The 17,613-nt window shown below is 37.1% G+C and overlaps 1 long non-coding RNA gene across 2 annotated transcripts in view; it reads right to left on the bottom strand.

Moving 5' to 3' along the window:
• LOC111754805 (uncharacterized) overlaps positions 1-14,119 on the bottom strand; it is a 155,093-nt gene extending 140,974 nt beyond the window's left edge. For both annotated transcript variants that reach the window (XR_010049053.1, XR_002789476.2), the window contains exon 1: positions 14,021-14,119. This is a non-coding gene — a long non-coding RNA (uncharacterized LOC111754805). The remainder of the gene's footprint in view (positions 1-14,020) is intronic.
• Between the last annotated feature and the right edge of the window lie 3,494 nt (positions 14,120-17,613).

Genomic DNA, 17,613 nt, shown 5'->3' with positions numbered 1-17,613 from the left:
TTGCCATTTTTAGTTCTCAATGTTTTTCATTTACTTTTACATACTTTTTATTCGGTGTTAAATAACTAATAAATATAGCAAGGCTTTAAAATGTGTGGAAGGCAATATGTCAGTTACTATGGCTATATTATGTGGAACAACCATTTATATTGATAAACTGTCTGCCTTGAAAGTTCAGGTAGAGCATTGTAAGGATGGTTTGTTTCTATTTAGCAGTGGTGCTGGGCTGGAAGTCAGGCGGAGAGGTACAGCTCTCAGAGTACAGCACATGCATTCACATCTCTGGCATTTGGTCTAGCATGGCTCCCAGAGCTCAGAGCTGGTGCATCAGGTCTTTGCTGGCCTTCCCTGCCTCTCTCCATATTCTCTCTAGACAGTCTTTGTAGTACAGTGGCCACAAACTCTGTAGTAGCCCTATGCATGGTGATTCAGGGTTGCAAATCACTAGATTTGCTAAGGTAAAGAGGGGAAGGAAAGAGAAAAAGTCATATTTACTGTTGTGACCTAGCCTGAAATAAGACACTGAGGCATGAACGTGGTTTTCCTTTGGTGTGAGGTGGGTTCTTGGACAACAATGTAGGAATTCAAGCAGCCAAACCGACAAATTTGAAATTTAGTCAACTGAGCTCAGGATCACTGGTATCAGACCCCCATTTCAGAGTCCAAACAAGTGGCACCAAACTGGAAAGTTATAGAGCTTTTAAAAGAGAGAATCACAAAAAGACATCCTGTTGGAAACAATTTAGCTAGAATCTTACATTAATTTTTGGTTGACACCTGTATCTTGCTTCTTTTGTTGAGCAGGTTAATTACCTGAGTAATTTTCCATTTTCCTGGGTCAAATACAGGACACTACTTAAATGTAGGGCTCAAGATGGCATCAGCTATGCCAAGACACAGGTGGAAGCCACTTTAAAGCCACTTTAAAGTTCCATCCATGTTAAAAGAGGGAACACAGATACATCCACTCAGGTGAAAGGTGTTGGCATCACATTATGATTAGAGCTATAGATATTGCTGTGTCCATCCTTGGAAAAAAATCCTTAGGTCTAGATAATGAACCTTGACATTTGAATTTCACCCACCCTACATAAGAAAAAATGTTTTGAGTCACTGTGTAGTTCAAATTGACCTTGAACTCATGAAGCCCAGGCTGGCCTTAAAGCCTTGGTGATCCTCCTGGCTCAGCCTCCTGAGTGCTGGGATTATGGGTGTGCACCTCTACACCTGGTTTGAGAAATATTTTATCATTATCTTCAAAACTCCTATGTACGTCTCCTAGAATCTATCAATGTACTTCTGTATCTCTTATATCTCCATCTACCTGTATGTTGTACTTTTATCTAGTCACTGCTTTTTTGTGTGTGTGGTACTGGGGAATGAACCCAGGGCCTTTGCACTGAGCTGCATCTGCAGTGGTTTTAAATATTTAGAGACAGAATCTCATTAACTCCCTAAGTTTCCTTGAATGTTGTAGAACTTGTAGTCCTCATGCTTTAGCCTCCCAGATTGCAGAAACTGCAAGCATGTACCAACATTCCTGGTGTAGTTTAATTGTTATATAAGTTATCATTCTGGCTGCTTGCTTTTTAGGAATCTCTCAGCTCTTTTAAACCCTTTCATCTCTTGTAAAATATGCAGTTATCTGCCAATTTTAAATTTTGAATTTTAAAAATTAGGATTTCCTTGATATTATAATAATTCTTGGGTTGATTTCTAAAGATTTCTTGCTTTTTATTAGGATACTGAGCTGTTTTCATTATTATATAAATGAACAACTTAGCTAAGATTTTCTTATTGTTAATAATTCTGAGTTTATTTTCCCCAAAATATACTGTCTCCTAAATTATATACATGGAAGACATTTTGCAGTTTTAGGAATATGTTCTTAGATTCTGACTTTAAATGAAGGCATCACTATTTATATTTACTTTCTGTATAAACCCTAACTAGGCAGAGCCTGTATCTCATTTTCCATTTTAAATATCTATTATAACCTCAGCAAAATTTTTGTTTCCTCTTTTTTTTTCACTGCTAAATCTGGTTCATGTCTGTTATGCTAGATGCAGAGATTCCTTAGTCTCGGAGTTGCTCAATGGGTTGGGTAGTTAAATTTCACTGTTTTCCTGGGATAGAGGAGTTCCAGTAGTACCTCTGTTCACAAATGCTTCTGTTTGAAAAAAAAAAAAAAAAAGCTCTCAAAGCATTCAACAAACTTTTGCTTCTGACTATAAACTCCACAACCAACATGACCATGGTCATCTTCTCCAGATTTTTAAAACAAATGAAATTTGTAAACTGCAGTTCTTTTCATGATGCAGAGAGTTTTACAATAGAAACACCTTCCTGCAAAGTGAGGCAAGCAGCTTGTGGCATGGAAATGATGGTGGTGCTCTTCGTGGGCTCATCTAGGAAAGCCCTGCTGCTGTGTGTGCAAAGAATGGCATAAGCCATTGGCATTAGTGACATTTGCCACTTCGTCCACACAGATCATTGAGGTGGCCAGCAAATATATAAAGAGGTATGCTTAACTGAAATCACTCCACCAAGTACTCCAGGCACAGATATATTCACTTGGGCATGTTAATGAATAGGTAAAGAGATGATAGCCAGCTCCCATGCTTTGGGAGGAATGAAGGAAGGAAGGAAGGAAGGAAGGAAGGAAGGAAGGAAGGGAGGGAGGGAAGGAGGGAGGGAGGAAAGACAGGAGGGAGGGAGGAAAGGCCAGAGAGAGGAAAAGAGGGAGGAAGTGAAAAAGAAGAGAAATGGAGAGAGAGAAAGATGAGAGAGGAAGAAGAAGAAAGAAAAGACATTGCACCTCTTTCTTTGCGTCACTATGACAAGGATTTACTTATACACACGATGTAAAGCATAAAAAAGAACAATCATAAGTTATTCTTATTTGCAAATATGATTTTAGGTTCCTAAGCAAAATATTAGCAGAGCAACTGCAATATCATAACCAAGCATAGTGAGATTTACATTTTAGATCATTATAACTCACCCCCTTAAGAGAATAACAAAGTTCAGAGGATTGCCTCAATGAATGCAGAAACATCGGCTTACCATAGCACATTCCCATACACAACTAGGAGCAAAACTTTGTTCAGATACAAGATCATATGTCTTAAATTAAGCACCTTGCAGATAGACTCAGGAAGCAAAAAATAGAGCATCATACTGATTGTGGGGTGGTGAGGCTTTTTCCTTTGATGTCAAAAACCAGGTAAATTCAGATAGAGTATCCATTCTAGTTGGCTATGTACCTTGTCCAGTAAGAGAAAGAAAATAAAGATTACATTTACTGATTGAATGATGAGACTGTCATGGTATCTGTAGATATTAGCATTACAAATGTAGACTATCCAAGAACATCTGTGTCTTAGTTACTTTTTACTCGTCACTGAGACAAAATACCTGATGCCCAAAGTTGGGAAAGGAAAGGTTTATTTTTTACAATTTTTGGAGGTTTCAGTCCATATTCAGTTAGCTCCATGGCAGGGTGGCAAGGTGGGACCTCAGTTCATGGTGGCTGCAAACAGCAAGGCAGAAATTAGCAAAAGAGAGAGAGACACCTTTTTCCTGCCATTACATTGTATGCTGGCTCCACCCCTATGTGGGTGTAACACTGACATCATCAACCACGCTTAGACAATGAACCAGTCACAAATGCATAATGTAAACGCATGAGGCCTGGGAGCCACCGACATAAACCATGGCAATCTGTGAATAATTACTAGAAAAAATCAAATTGCAAGCATATTTGTCAGATACAGTATCAGTTGACTCTTTCCCAGTAGACTACTGTAGGATTCTTTTACTGTCAATCATTTGGTCTCATTGTTTTTGATCAGGGGCCCTGCAAACAGACGAGAGATAGTCATATCATGTTTTGATGGGATGAGCCTTCAAAAGATACACTGATGAAGACGTGATTAGGATAAAACTTACCAGTGAGAGAAGACAGCTACCATCTTGTACCAGCTGACATCTCAGAAGGAGTTCTGCAGCTGGACTGATCCTCTTTAATCGCCCAAATTAAAGCAAGAAAATCAAGACATTCATCCCCAATCAAATATCATCAACCATTTCCTCAGGGAGAGAGGGGATGTACCCCCACTCAGGGTTACATCCTACATTCCAGGGAAAGTCCTAGAGTAGGGTGTAGCTGTGGTCTGCAGTCCTCAGAGTTTAAAATGGAAGCAAAGGTCAGAACAGTGGATCTTAGTGGAATAAAACAGCATTCACCACAGTCATTGTATGTAAGGTGCAGCCTTTCCAAGGAGCCTATGATTAGATTTGCCCCTTTCTGAGAATTTTAAATATTTGCATTCTGGAGCACATTTCATTTACAATTAGTATAATTATTGATACATTTAGACTTGAGTCAATCATCATAACTGTATTTAGAAAACAGTCACATTTAGTTTGCCAAGTCCGTGGTCCTTCTTTGTTTCTGTTCTGCTTCTCTATCTTAGTCCACCTGGGTTCTCAAAACCAGACACGGGGTGACTCACAAACAGCAGACAGATGTTTGTTTCTTACAGCTCTGAAGCCTGGGAGAGCCAGGATCAAGGTACAGCAGACATGGTCGCGCTCCCTTAGGGCTGTTTTATAAGGGACACTATCTACTTGTGGCGTGCCAGATGTGTGGCCTCAACTTCTCCTGAAAGCTGCACCTCTTAATGTTACCACCTTGGAAATTAGGATTCCTAAATTCATATTTTGAAAGGACACAAATTTTCCAAATGTGGCACTTCGATAAATTGTTTTTATGGTCCTATTTTCCTTCTATTTGATATTAACTTTTCATTTACGTACTATTCTCTTAGTTGACTATGATAGAGATATAAACGAATATTTTCATTGCATTGCAGACGATGCAGAAGGTCTGGAAGATTTCTGGAATGTTTATTCTTCTCCAACCTACAAGTGTCACTCTAATATATACAAATCATCACAGTAATTTTTGCAAGGTCACTTTGTTTCTAGGCAATTAGTTTTAAAACTGCATTGTAAAATGTATGGTACTATGTGACATGTAGTTGTTTATTAATTAGTATTTTGAATAATGAAAAAATAAGGTACTACTATAGTACCAGTGTCTTTTAGACTCTGGGAGCAAAATGCTGGCTTGAAAAGAGACTTTCTCCATCTTTACAGTATAGCCAAAATGTACACACTATTTTGCAACTTTTTTCTCTTTTTATAAATTGTTTTTTAGTCTTAGATCTTCTTGTAATTTCACATATATCTTTATACATTTTTCTGCATTTTCTATGGTTTTCTTTCTTTTTTTTTTTTGATTCTTGCCACTTTTACTTTTCAGATAACAAATATTCTTCTCACTTAGGTTAAATACATCCCTGAGATTTTAGTTTTGAATGTAATTTTCTTCTACACTTTATATTTGGGGGGTTGTTTTATTTTGTTTTTGTGGTGACTTTTCGATTTTCTTTTGAATGTCTGCATCTTATTGATGAATTACTTGAAGATGCTAGTTCTGGTTAGTGTGAAGTTTCTGATAACTATAATATCTGTGTCATGTAGATCTGCTTATATCTACCTTTACTCGACATTTTTCTTTCATTTAAATAAATGATTAAAAAATTAACAGTCACACATTCCATATGAAAAAAATTTAGGAATAAAGAAGAGTTTTAGACAGTTCTGTGTTCCTCTTCCAGAGACCTTGTGCTTGGTTTTGAGGACACTGGATCAAACATGTTTTCCTCTATTCCAAATACTCTCCACACTCCTAATCCCAGCAGAGTGTCGTCCACTTTACTCACCGTGTTCAGTCATAGGGACAGTAAGGATCCAGGCTGTGCACTGCTTCTGAAACATAAAATTGCAGTGTGGCACAAAAATTCAAAAAAATGATAGAACATCACTCTCAAGAAGTAAATTGCTGTGAAAATTTAAAATTAACGTTTAGATATAAGTAAATGTTAGCCCAAGGATGAAAGCAAATTTCTTTTTCTCTTTAAAATGAGAAACTTGAAACTCAAAGTTGCTTTATTAGTGTTTCCTAACTAAAAGACATTGGACTAAAGAGCTGAACACACACTGTCTGTGTGTGTGTGTGTGTGTGTGTGTGTTTTCCTCACACCCCTCTGGTAGTGTGCACGCCTTCCTATCATATGGCTTCATTGAGTCTCATGCATAGTGCATTTCATCTCAACTGATTATTGAAAAAAGTAATATTTCTGTCCCTTGGCGCTAGAAAGGGTGGGATATAAATAAATAAAGAGACAGATCCAATCACCTACTGATTAATTATTGAAAATCTTCAAATACACATTGGTCACTAGTTTAGGTTTTCTCCTTGCTCTTCAGTCAAAATAATTTTCTCCTACTTTTACCTTTCCAAGATGGTCAAACAATAAAGGGTCTCTCTCCTGACCGGCTTGTGAAGCAAAGCTAACTGCACATGGTGCACATGCATCAACTCAGGCTTGTGTTTTCAGGCCAGCACTGGTTTTTCACTCTTTTCAGGTCAGAAGAGTTGTTTTATTCTCTAACTTCAGAAATGCAGATTTGAATAGATTTTCAATGTAGAATTTAAACTGAGTCTTTAATTTTTTGATATATTTACATTGCTCTAATGTGCCAGTAAGTTTGAAAATCATAAATCAATATTTAATAATTAATAATATTAAATATGTGATGTTACAACATTAATATCAAGTATGCAGTTGTTAGCTTGCTAGATTTTCTATCAATAGATTTAATTATGTGGAATTAGATTGTTTTCCAAAGCAAATACCTTTGAATTTCTTAAGCAGTGATACAGTGGTATTATTCACCCTTTACAGATACTCCAGCACATTCATTTAGCAAAATTCTTCAGACATTAGTTTTCTACAAGTATTTCAGTTCCAAATAGAAACTCACTGCACTCTTCCCATTCAATATACTCATGCAAACATCTCACTGGCACTTTTACTGAAAGCTATTCTATCTCAACGATCAAAATTCAGCTCAAACATTTTTTAATAACTTCCTTACATTTGGAGGTCAGATTCTATCTTCCTTTTTACATGAACTCATAGAAATCTGATACGTGTGTGTATATCTTTGTATGCATTTATATCTGGAGGACATAAATTACTATTTCCTTTGATGTAAAGTTCTTAAGAGAGCATTTTGTAAATATTACTGAGTTTACATTTTGCACAAATACAGGATGTAATAAATACAGTCTTATATTATTCCTAGGACTTAATTCCTCTGGTTATTTCCTCATTTGAGTACTCATTTACATTTATGTAATAACTATTCTTGTAAAAATATTCACCAAGTATTGGGTGTAGATTTCAAAATTTGACCAGAGACTTAAAATTCGTTTGAAACCTAGGACTTGAAATGTAAAGATGTGGAGAAAATAGGTGCATAAAAATGATTTGATAAATATCAGAGATGGGGAAATATTCCAATTTGGTTAAAAAAATCACTGACAATTGTTACTGCCACATTCTACAGGATGACCCACTTCCACGAGGATAAAGAAGTGTAAAAACCTAATCCGTTCCCTGCTACTGCTCCTCTAGTGTAAATCCAGCCTCTCCAATGCTCAGGAAAATAAGCTTGACATATTTTCAATCAGCGTTCACTTCTGTGGAGCAACCATCACAGATACAACAGATGTGACAACGCATATGCATCCCACACACAGAAAACACCCAGCCCCCGAGCTCAGTACTACCCTTTGGATAGTATTCCTATTCCCTTTCACATACTTAAACCTGTTCCTATGGATCAGCACCCTCCCAAATCTCTCCCTAACACCTGTCCAAGGTTAAATATCAGACCCTATGTCATTCTGGAATCAAATATTGTTTATGTTTGTGTGTGTGCGTGTGTGTGTTGTACTACTGGGGATTAAACCCAGGAAATATGCAGAGTACATCCTCAGCCTATCTTGTTCTAGTTTTGTTTGAGTTATTTTTGCTTATTTGTTTCTTTCTTTCTTTTTTTTTTTTTTTAGACAAGATTTTGACCAAAGTCCCCTAGTTGCCCAGACCAGAGCTTGAATTTGCCATCTTCCTGCCTCACCCCCTCAGAGCGCTGCAATTATAAGTATGTGTCACTATGCTGGGCTGTATTGGAATAACTTTAACATGACTTCCTCCCCGTGTAGTGAGTTACTCCTCTTCTTGTTTGTGTAACTGAAGAGCCTGGGTAACCCTCACCTGCACTCCTTGCCCTATCTGGTTTAAACTTTAGAGGAGTGCTAGAGTCTTATCCAGTTCTAAATTTGTAGTCCCCAAAGCACAGATTATTAGCAATTTAACCAATCCCCTCTCTCTTTCTCTATAAGATCTTACTGATCTGTGTATTTTCTTCTAAATCACTGATACATTTTCTGCTTTAATTCACTCTCCTCGGTCTCCTCTCCTGTACAACACGGTGTTCCTCTGTTTTTTCTTGGATGAATATTCACATTTGACCCAAATGATTGTTCTTTAGGAAAAATGAAGTTAGAAATATGGATTAGGTGTCAAAACCTGAAGTTATTAAAAAAAAAAAAAAAAAGGCCCAGGAATTAGGACCTTTTTCCACAGGAAAAAGAGAATGCGTGTACATGCCTGAGTACTACAAGAAGGTCATCCTGCAATCGTCTTACAAATGATGGCACAGCTATCTCTGCTTTCAGCTGAGATGTGTCACAGGGGCTCACAGGCATGCAGTGAGAAGATGCTGAAGGCTGTGCAGGTGAGAACTTGTCAAGGCCTACAGTAAGGTCGTGGCTATGACAGTAATGTAAAGCAGACAGATTTGAGACACGAGAGAGCCAGATTTGAGAGGAGGAGCCGTAGAAGAAGTGAACAGAGTGGCAAACTGGATGTGAGGACAGTTCGAACTTGGGACGTCAAAAAATTATCAAAGCAGTAATAATTCCCTGAACACGGCATGGATGCTGTGCCATTGCAGCCCCTGCTAGACATTTAAATCCACACGTTATTTACATTTCTGTGGCACTCATGAGTCACCAAGGCGGAGTTAATAAATCCCAAATTCTCCCTCGCATCAATAATAGTAGCTATCCGTAAACGTCTTGCTTAAATAATCTGAAGATCAGAAGCTGATACCCCAGAATATTTTGCTGCATGACAAAATATATGTGAAGGCAGGTTTTAGGAGTTCTATGGAATCTCATCTGATAAAATTCCCTGCAGAATAGAGATATTTATGCAAAGGCGAATTCAAGCCTGTCAGTGCTAGGCACTGCCTGAATATTATTACTCTAATTGTTGACTGAACAAGCGGTAAGTAACTCTCTACCTTGGCATCGCCCACCTGAGTTGTGGTACCTGCTGCTCATTCAACCTCAGCCTGGTGCCTGTTCGCACGTTCCCCAGACCAGTACTAAAGTTGCAAGTTTCCAAACCAAGTTGTCTAGGATCCCAGGGCCATCCAGGGAATGGACCTATTCCCTCCACCACATTTTAAGGCTATCCTTTTTATTATTTTAAAGAGAAGAAAATAATATAAACAGTGATACAAAATTTCAAAACAAGAGATTAGGAGATTAACAATGGTTAACACACTGCATATCGTTATCTTCAAAGCAGTTGCTAATATGACAAAATACAAGTATGAAACAGTGATCACACAATATAATCACAAACCTTTCTTTTTGAGGAACTAAGAGATATTAGCAGTATAATTATCTTCTATATATATTTCCCCCATCCTAGTTTCTCTTTCCTTTTGAACAGTTTATTCCCATTTCACAATATCTATTGTACATTTTGGTTCTTATTTACCCTTTCAATTTCTCACAGTAGGAAAACAATAAAATAATTACACATGTGAGTTAGATTTATTTCACGTATGAGTATGGTCTCTAGTTGCATCCATTTACCTAGAAAGTCTCAAGTTTATCCTTCCTTTTGGCCAAGATTATGTTATAAAAATATCACATCTTTTTGTCTATTTCTCAGTTGAAATTGTTATACACATTTAATGCTGGTCAACAAAGGCAAGTCAGAGGGTATCACAACTCTTAATTAGAAATAATATTACAAAAGTACTGTGATAAAATCGACATGTACTAGCAAGAAAACAAACCTGGGCATCAGTGGAACAGAACAGAAGATGAAGACACAACCCCAAGCACACTCAGCCACCTTATCTTTGACAAAAGAGCCAAGTATGTTTACTGGAAGAAAGTCTGTAATAAATGCTGCTGGAAAAACTAGCTTGCCAGATGTCAAAGACTAAAACTAGACACATGTCTATCATCAAGTTAAAATGGATCAAAGATCTAAGTATTAAAACAGAAACACTAAATTTCCTGGAAGACAAAAATAGATAAGAATCTTGAAGACAGGTGCGGGCAGGCACTTCCTGAACAAATCCCAGACTGCACTGGACGCCCTCCAAAAATAAACAAATGGGATTCAGTCTTATCAAGCATTTTTTTGCACAACAACAACAAAAAATCAACAAATGAGTGAAAAAAATTGCACACACAGTGGGTAAAAATTATAGTCAGCTGTCCTTCAGACAACGGACTTATATATAAAACATGTAAAGAATTGAAAACAATCAGTACCCCCCCAGTTAAAAAACACAGTCCAAAATGGGCATCTGGGGTGAATACATATTTCTCATGTGAAGAAATACAAATGGCAAATACATATATAAAAAAATGTTCAACATCATTAGTCATTAGAAAAATGCAAATTAAAACAACAATGAGATTCTATTTTACTCCAGAAAGAATGGTTATCATCAAGAAATCAATCAAATGCTGGTGAGGCTGTGGGGGAAAAGGAAATCTTCTCTACTTTTGGTGGAAATGTAGAACCACTGGGGAAATCAGTGTGGAGATTCTGCAAAAGAACTAGGATTAGAGGTCCTACTTGATCCAGCTATTCCTTTTCTGGGTGTTTTTTGAGAAAAATTGAAAAAGTCACACCACAGTGATATATGTAAAGCCATGTTTACAACAGTACAATTTGTAATAGCCAGACGTTGGAGACTACTCATGCTTTAGTGAAACATTCACAGTCATTTGTGAGATCTCACACTCCCCCACACAGGCAGTCCATTCCCAGAGTAGGGCAGCCTACATCCCTGGCCCACAGTCCAATAGGTCAGGGGGGAGAAGGCTGTGCACTTAAACAATCTACTCAGTTTGCATGGGCTGAGGTCTAACTTACCAACTTTTTAATTTTCCTAGTATTTGTTTTGCAACGTACAATAAGCACATTTACCTTGGGACGTCAGTACACAGCTGTGTGACATCTTGGCCCTTACTCTTCCTCCTCCCTCCTATTTTCCATCCCTATGTCTCCTTCCCAAAGCCACAGCTCCCTCCCAGCTCCTCCCAGCTCCTCCCAGCTTTATTTTGGTCTTGCCATGATTTCTACTTTGGTTTTCTCCTATAAAAGAAAGCGGGTAATATTTAATGTCCTTATCTGATTTATTTCACTAGGGCAATTTGCAGAGAAATAGATATACTTTCATTTTTCTTACCCTTCAGCTATCTCTAAAGTGACACTAAAAATGACATTAGCCTGCATTGACCAGTTTGAACAACAAAACAGAGCTCTATATATTTTAAGACCATGTGAAGCACAAAAAAAAAAAAAAATAACCTAATCTTTTCCCACACATGCTGTACCAACATAACTTATTATTAGCTGTCTCCAGCAAAATCTATCAATTTCACTCTTGTTTTATAATATTATGTTCTGTCTGGTTTCCACAATAGTATAATACTGATGATCACAAATTTATATTTTGGTGAATGTGTCTCCTACAATTTTATTATTATGTGAAATCTGTTTTCAGAGTATTCACTGAAAGAAAAATGTTAAATAAAACACTCTAGTTCCGTCCAGGACTCTGTTCATCCTTTGACTACCACGAAGATTCCTGAATGATATTTATTTCTCACCCATGTTTGCCATCTCACTCTACCAGTCCAAACTTTTGAAGCTAAAAAGATCAATGATTTTGGAAGATGAATTTTAATTTTCTCATGACTCTGAATACTGAGATAATTTTTGAGAATGTTAAATTTCTTGTCTTGTGCATGTGTCAAACTCTGCTTTCTACTTTATTAGATCATCGCATGTTCACTTTATCTTATTTTAATTCCATGGAAAGTTATTTCCTTACTAAAATATAATATAGATGTATGTGAAGAACTTGATTACAATTATATTCCATATACTCCATATATGTATATATTTGTTTTGTACACACACCTTGCTCAAGACAAATGAAGTTGAATCTCTTATTTATATGTTATCTAATAAAATTGAGATAAAAATGAATCTTAAATGAAGAATCTCTCTTTCCAAGTTCTTTGCAGTCAGTAACCACCAGCTGCTGTGAACTGTCCAAATATATCACTGGTCATTTAAATTCTTGTCAATGTGGTATTTCTTATAAAGGTTTCCTTGGGACTGTTCGGCTCCTCCCCATTTCCATAATAGTTTCTTTCAATGCTCTTATATTTTTTACAAAAAAAAAAAGATTTTTTGCTACACGTTTGCAGCACACGATGACCACATTCATCACGGAGAGCTGATCCATGTTTGTGACACATCTTCATTCTATTAAATCCTCTCTTCTTCCTTTCCTGCTCCATCTCTTCACCTCCCTCCCACTTGCAAACGATCTGTCTCCCTGCTCCAACTCTACCACAACATGTTCTGGAATGTTCTCCTAGTAGCTGATTATCACACTGGTTTAATTGGGTCTCAAGTCTATGCTCAGAGCATGGTTCATCACACAGGAAGATATGCTGAGTTTTAATTAATGCTTATGTTTTACATGAGTACTCTGGCAAATTTTACATTTCTCTTCTCAATTCTATATATAGTTACATCTTACATCAAGAGTACAAGAGAATTTTATCATTTCTTACAAGCAAGATTTTCCAAAAAAGTTCTTGATGTAGAGATAACGCTGTCAAATTATTATGTACACTCATGAGTTACCAATAAGCTTCAACTACATCCACACATGTGACTAGACAATTTGCTGTGATTCTCAGTGGCCTATGAGGAAATTAAAAATGTATTGTATTACTGGTATGCTGGAAGAAAACAATCACACATATTTGGAGGCCAACTGACCTCTGTGCTCTTTTTTAGAAATTACTTAAGCTCACAGCTCAATTATCTCATCTGCAAAATAAAACTGTAAATAAGCACACCCCCTCCCTCTGGTTAGATTCTTTTTTTTTTTTTTTTTTTCTCATTTTCTTTAGTCTTGGAGTTGCTTCAAGATGAGGATTATCTCACTATCTCTTCACTCTCAATTCAGCATGGTGTCTGGCACCCTAAAATCACTCAGCATATGGATACAGTGAACAGATGTGTAATGGAATTTTCAATGCTCATGAGGGGGAAGAATTAATTCTGAGGACTGATACTATTAAGGGGAGAGTTCCAAAAAGAAATTGGGCTGGACCCCCAAGGTCCAGAAGAAAGGCGGTTTTTTCCAGTTATGCTTATCCTGGGTTGAATGTGTATCTGCATGGCTGTCACAAGAAAACATGCTCTGGACGTAAAAGCACTTAGCATTTGTATCTAAATACAATGATAATTTTTAAAAATACTCTTGTTTGATCAGGATTTATATTTGTCTAGCTTACTGAGCATAAATATTTTAAATTTATGATCATCTTCCAGAATTAAAAATACTTTGAATTGGACTGTTTTTTAAAATTTGACCGCTTTTATTTTTATAATCTGTCTCTTCTTCCTGTTTTCATCTCTCCCACTTCAGGTTTTAATTTGAAGCAAAAACCACTGAGAGAAAACGGGTTTCATAGGTCGTTGCTCCCTCTCCTGGCGACTCCAAATAGCAGCAGTCAAATCCAGCAGGAAGATGCCAGCTACCAACTCCTCTGTCTGTTTGTGATTCACAATGTTCTCCCAGGTGCGAAGGATAAATATCACTAACACATCCAACACATTACTTTCTTAGCACTGAGGCAAAAATACCTGACACCCACAACTTAGAGAAAGAGAGATTCATTTGGGCTCACAGTTTGTAGAGATTTCAGTCCAAAGTCGGCTGACTCTAAGGCAAGGCAGCACGGCACAGGTCCTGGCCAAATAGAGACTGTCCATCGCATGGTGGACAGCGGGCCGAGAAATCAAGAGAGGAGGAACGAGAGAGACCTGCCTGGCCACGCCCCCAGTGACACCTCTTCCAACCAGGCTTCGCCTTTCAAAAGCTGTAAACTCATCAGTGGACTAATCCGGTGTAAGTATTACAACCCCATGATCCAATCACCTCCCCAAATGCATTCTTTGGAATGAACGAGGCTTTAGGGAACGTTCTGTTATAAACCAATACAAGTAGTTAGGTAATAAATGGAGAAATTAGATGCAGCTAAGAAACGTCAGTTATACCAACATTTTAAAAACACTGCTTCGTTTTTAGAGGTAGCACGATTTAATGGCCATGAGTGTCCAATTATCATTTTAAAAATCGGGACATTCCTGTGTAATAATAATTCCACAAAAATCTTGTGTAGACAACATAATTTGTATTAAAATGTCTCATCATATAAGTGAATAAAAAAACATAGCTCATTACTATACTTTTTAATGTCTGGTTCAAATAAGAAACATTTAAGTGAATTCATTCACTGGGATAGCTTTTGTTATCCCCAGAAGCATTGATAATGTCTAGCATAGTGTGTGAAATTATTAAAGATATTCATTGGCTCTAGTTTATTTGTACTTTGATTTTAAAATGCAGAATGCCCCTCCCAAAACGTACTGGTACCGTGTATTCTACCCCAACAGCAAACATGTTTTTAAGTTTTTATTATTTATTTCTCTTGAAACTTTTCACATATAGTCTGACTCAAGTATGAACTTTCCAAATACACTGTAACTGTAAAATGCTTTCTCTCTCTTCAATCCCCAAACAAATGTTTTACCACTGAAGTTCATCAACTAAGACCTCTGCTCACCCACAAACGCAATGCTCAGGGTATCAGATTATTGTTTCACCAAGTGGTTTTTGCGTTACTTGGTTTGTTGAAGGTTCTCTTTTAGGTGAAAGAAATTATAGAAGAAAAAAAATGAAAAGAATAAAACATTTTGCTAAAGGCAGAGAATCATGATCAATTAGAGGAAACTGGCATCACATAGTACTGAGGCAAATATGAAGAACCAGGATAAAAACACACAATGCTCAGTGAATTTGAGGGAGATTTTTATGAAGTACATTCAATAAGGTCACCCATTCAGTGATTTATCTATAATAAAACTAAGTAAACTTTTTATGCTGCCTATGCAGTAAAATATAAAGAATATGAAATTTCCCTAGAAGACTCAAATATTCAAGTGTTTATTATACCTAAGACGTTATTGCAATCTGGCATTGAAACTGGGAATCTGTTTAATAATGTAAACACTTTAAGGAGTTTTGCAATCATGCAAGATCTGTCATGCCCAAAATAAAAGTTTATTGTTTGTGAAACAGTACTATTTCTAGTTCTCACTTGAAACATTGCATGATGCTTCTAAATGGCTGTCATTCCTCCCCCTTCTCAGCAGAGCTTTCAGTCTTCATCTCATGCAATATATGACAGATGTGAAGATCCTGACAGCGAATAAAACTGAGAGATGTATTTATTTCTGATAAGGCTTTATGCAAGTCTGCTTATAGATTAATTCTTGATTCAGCTGGAGCTATTTCCTGTTGGTGTCACAATGACCTGTATTTTGTTGCAAAGATCAAAAATATTTTCACTACAGTATCTAGTATTTAATTAGCAGTTACTCATTAATGATTACATGTAGGTTATAATGTAATGGATTTAGGAGGTTAGAAATTTAATCTCTAAAGCAGTTGATTATACATCCTAGAATGCAGACTCACAAAGTCAGATGGCTCTGCGGAGTTACAACAGCACCCAATGTGGGCATCCCACTGCCCGTGGCTAACGAGCCAGGACTGCACTTCATTCACTTTTAAATCCCCATCGATGAAGTGTGATTAAAAAATATACTGAATATTTTAAATGTTTAATTATTTCAATAAAAGGCTCATTGCCGTAAGTTCCCTCAAAATTCTTCCCTTACTTTGCACACATATCCCATCATCCTTGCTTCCCAGGGTCCTCTTTCCTGAGGGTCTTTCGCTGCACTGTCCTTGCTGCCTTGGTGTCCTGAATGGATTCAAAATGTCTCCCTTTCATGGTCATTGTGACTTTGGGGAAGAACGATAAATCTCATGGTGCCAGATCTGTAAACAATATGGACAAGAACTTCCTGTGATCTTAGGAGCCTGCTCTTCTACTGCATGCCACTGGGCAGACCATTCATCCTGATTGTCTCATGAGAACCTCTAAAACTCACCCAGGAAGGGCAAAAACTATGGGATACATGTGTTCTGCAGCAAAAGGAAGTATTCTGATGGGAACTAATAAAACATGCCTTTTATAGTAATAAATGTTTTAAATTTAAAATCCATCTTATGTTTTGATTGCACCTCATATGTCTTGATTTAATGCAATGTTAACTATTCTTCAACTAAATCAGTTCATCAAAGGAAGAATAGTTAAAATCACAAGCTACATTTATATTCATACTTCTCCTTGAAAATATGCCATTCCATAAAATCAAAAAATGGTCTAATTATGAAAAATAATGGCCAACAAAAGATTACTGTAAGAAATCAGCCTCATTCTAAGAAAGCCAAGATATTTGAAGTTGAGGCAGATTTGAGAAATTTTTTCCCATTATTGTTAGCTCATTGCTAATGAAGTAACTAAGAGCTATTGTTAGGAAAGAGAAAGTTTCATTGTAACCACAGGTATATAGATTGAGTTTTAGGTATCCCCCAAATTTTTCACATAGGCTCCAGATACATGGATCATGAAACTGCTCTGCTCATCAGTGGATTAGTCTACTTGAATATCTACAGCTGGACGTGCCATGGTCAGAGAGGGCAGCTGGCTGGCAGAGTTCATCTCCCTGAGTGGGTCCTGCCCATTCTCTGTTTCCTGGTCACCATGACTGGAGCAGCTCTCCTCCGCCAAACCCTTTCATCAGGCTCTGCCTCTTTGCAGTCAGCTGACCAAGGACTAAAATATGAACCAAAATAATAAAGTCCTTTAAGTTGTGGGTGTTGGGTTTTTCCTCCCAGAGACAAGAAAGAGAGGAATACAGCAGTTCGTGTTTCTCTTCTCAAAGTAACCAGGCTTTTGACTGAATTGTGAAGCTTGGGGCTCGGGATGTTTTAATCCTGAATTCCACAAGAAAACTGTGTTCTTGCTGCTTAGGCATTAGCTAATCTCATCCTTCCTGTAACCCACGTCCTACTCTAATGGCTGCTTGCACAAGAGAAATTTCTTGGTAATTATGTATCTTGGATACTTGCGGGATACAATATTCTTTCTTAGTATTCAGTGAACTATTGAATTATCCATCTTTTAAAAAGAACATTTAAATTTTGATTGGTGTGACATTATCTCCAAAGCTTGTCTATAAAAGTGATTCCCAATTTATAGTCCTGAAAATATTTAATAGCACTAGGGCAATACTTAAAAATTTCTATTAGCTAATAAGCCCAGATAACTATTTCATCAGAATTAGTTGTAATACTTTATCTCATACA

This window comes from Cavia porcellus, unplaced genomic scaffold (genome assembly GCF_034190915.1).
Source record: "Cavia porcellus strain 051 isolate PalLab524CR breed Dunkin Hartley unplaced genomic scaffold, mCavPor4.1 scaffold_8, whole genome shotgun sequence".
Taxonomy (NCBI): Eukaryota; Metazoa; Chordata; class Mammalia; order Rodentia; family Caviidae; genus Cavia; species Cavia porcellus.
Note: the sequence above shows the minus strand (reverse complement) of the source record. Positions and strands in the feature narration are given on the sequence as shown.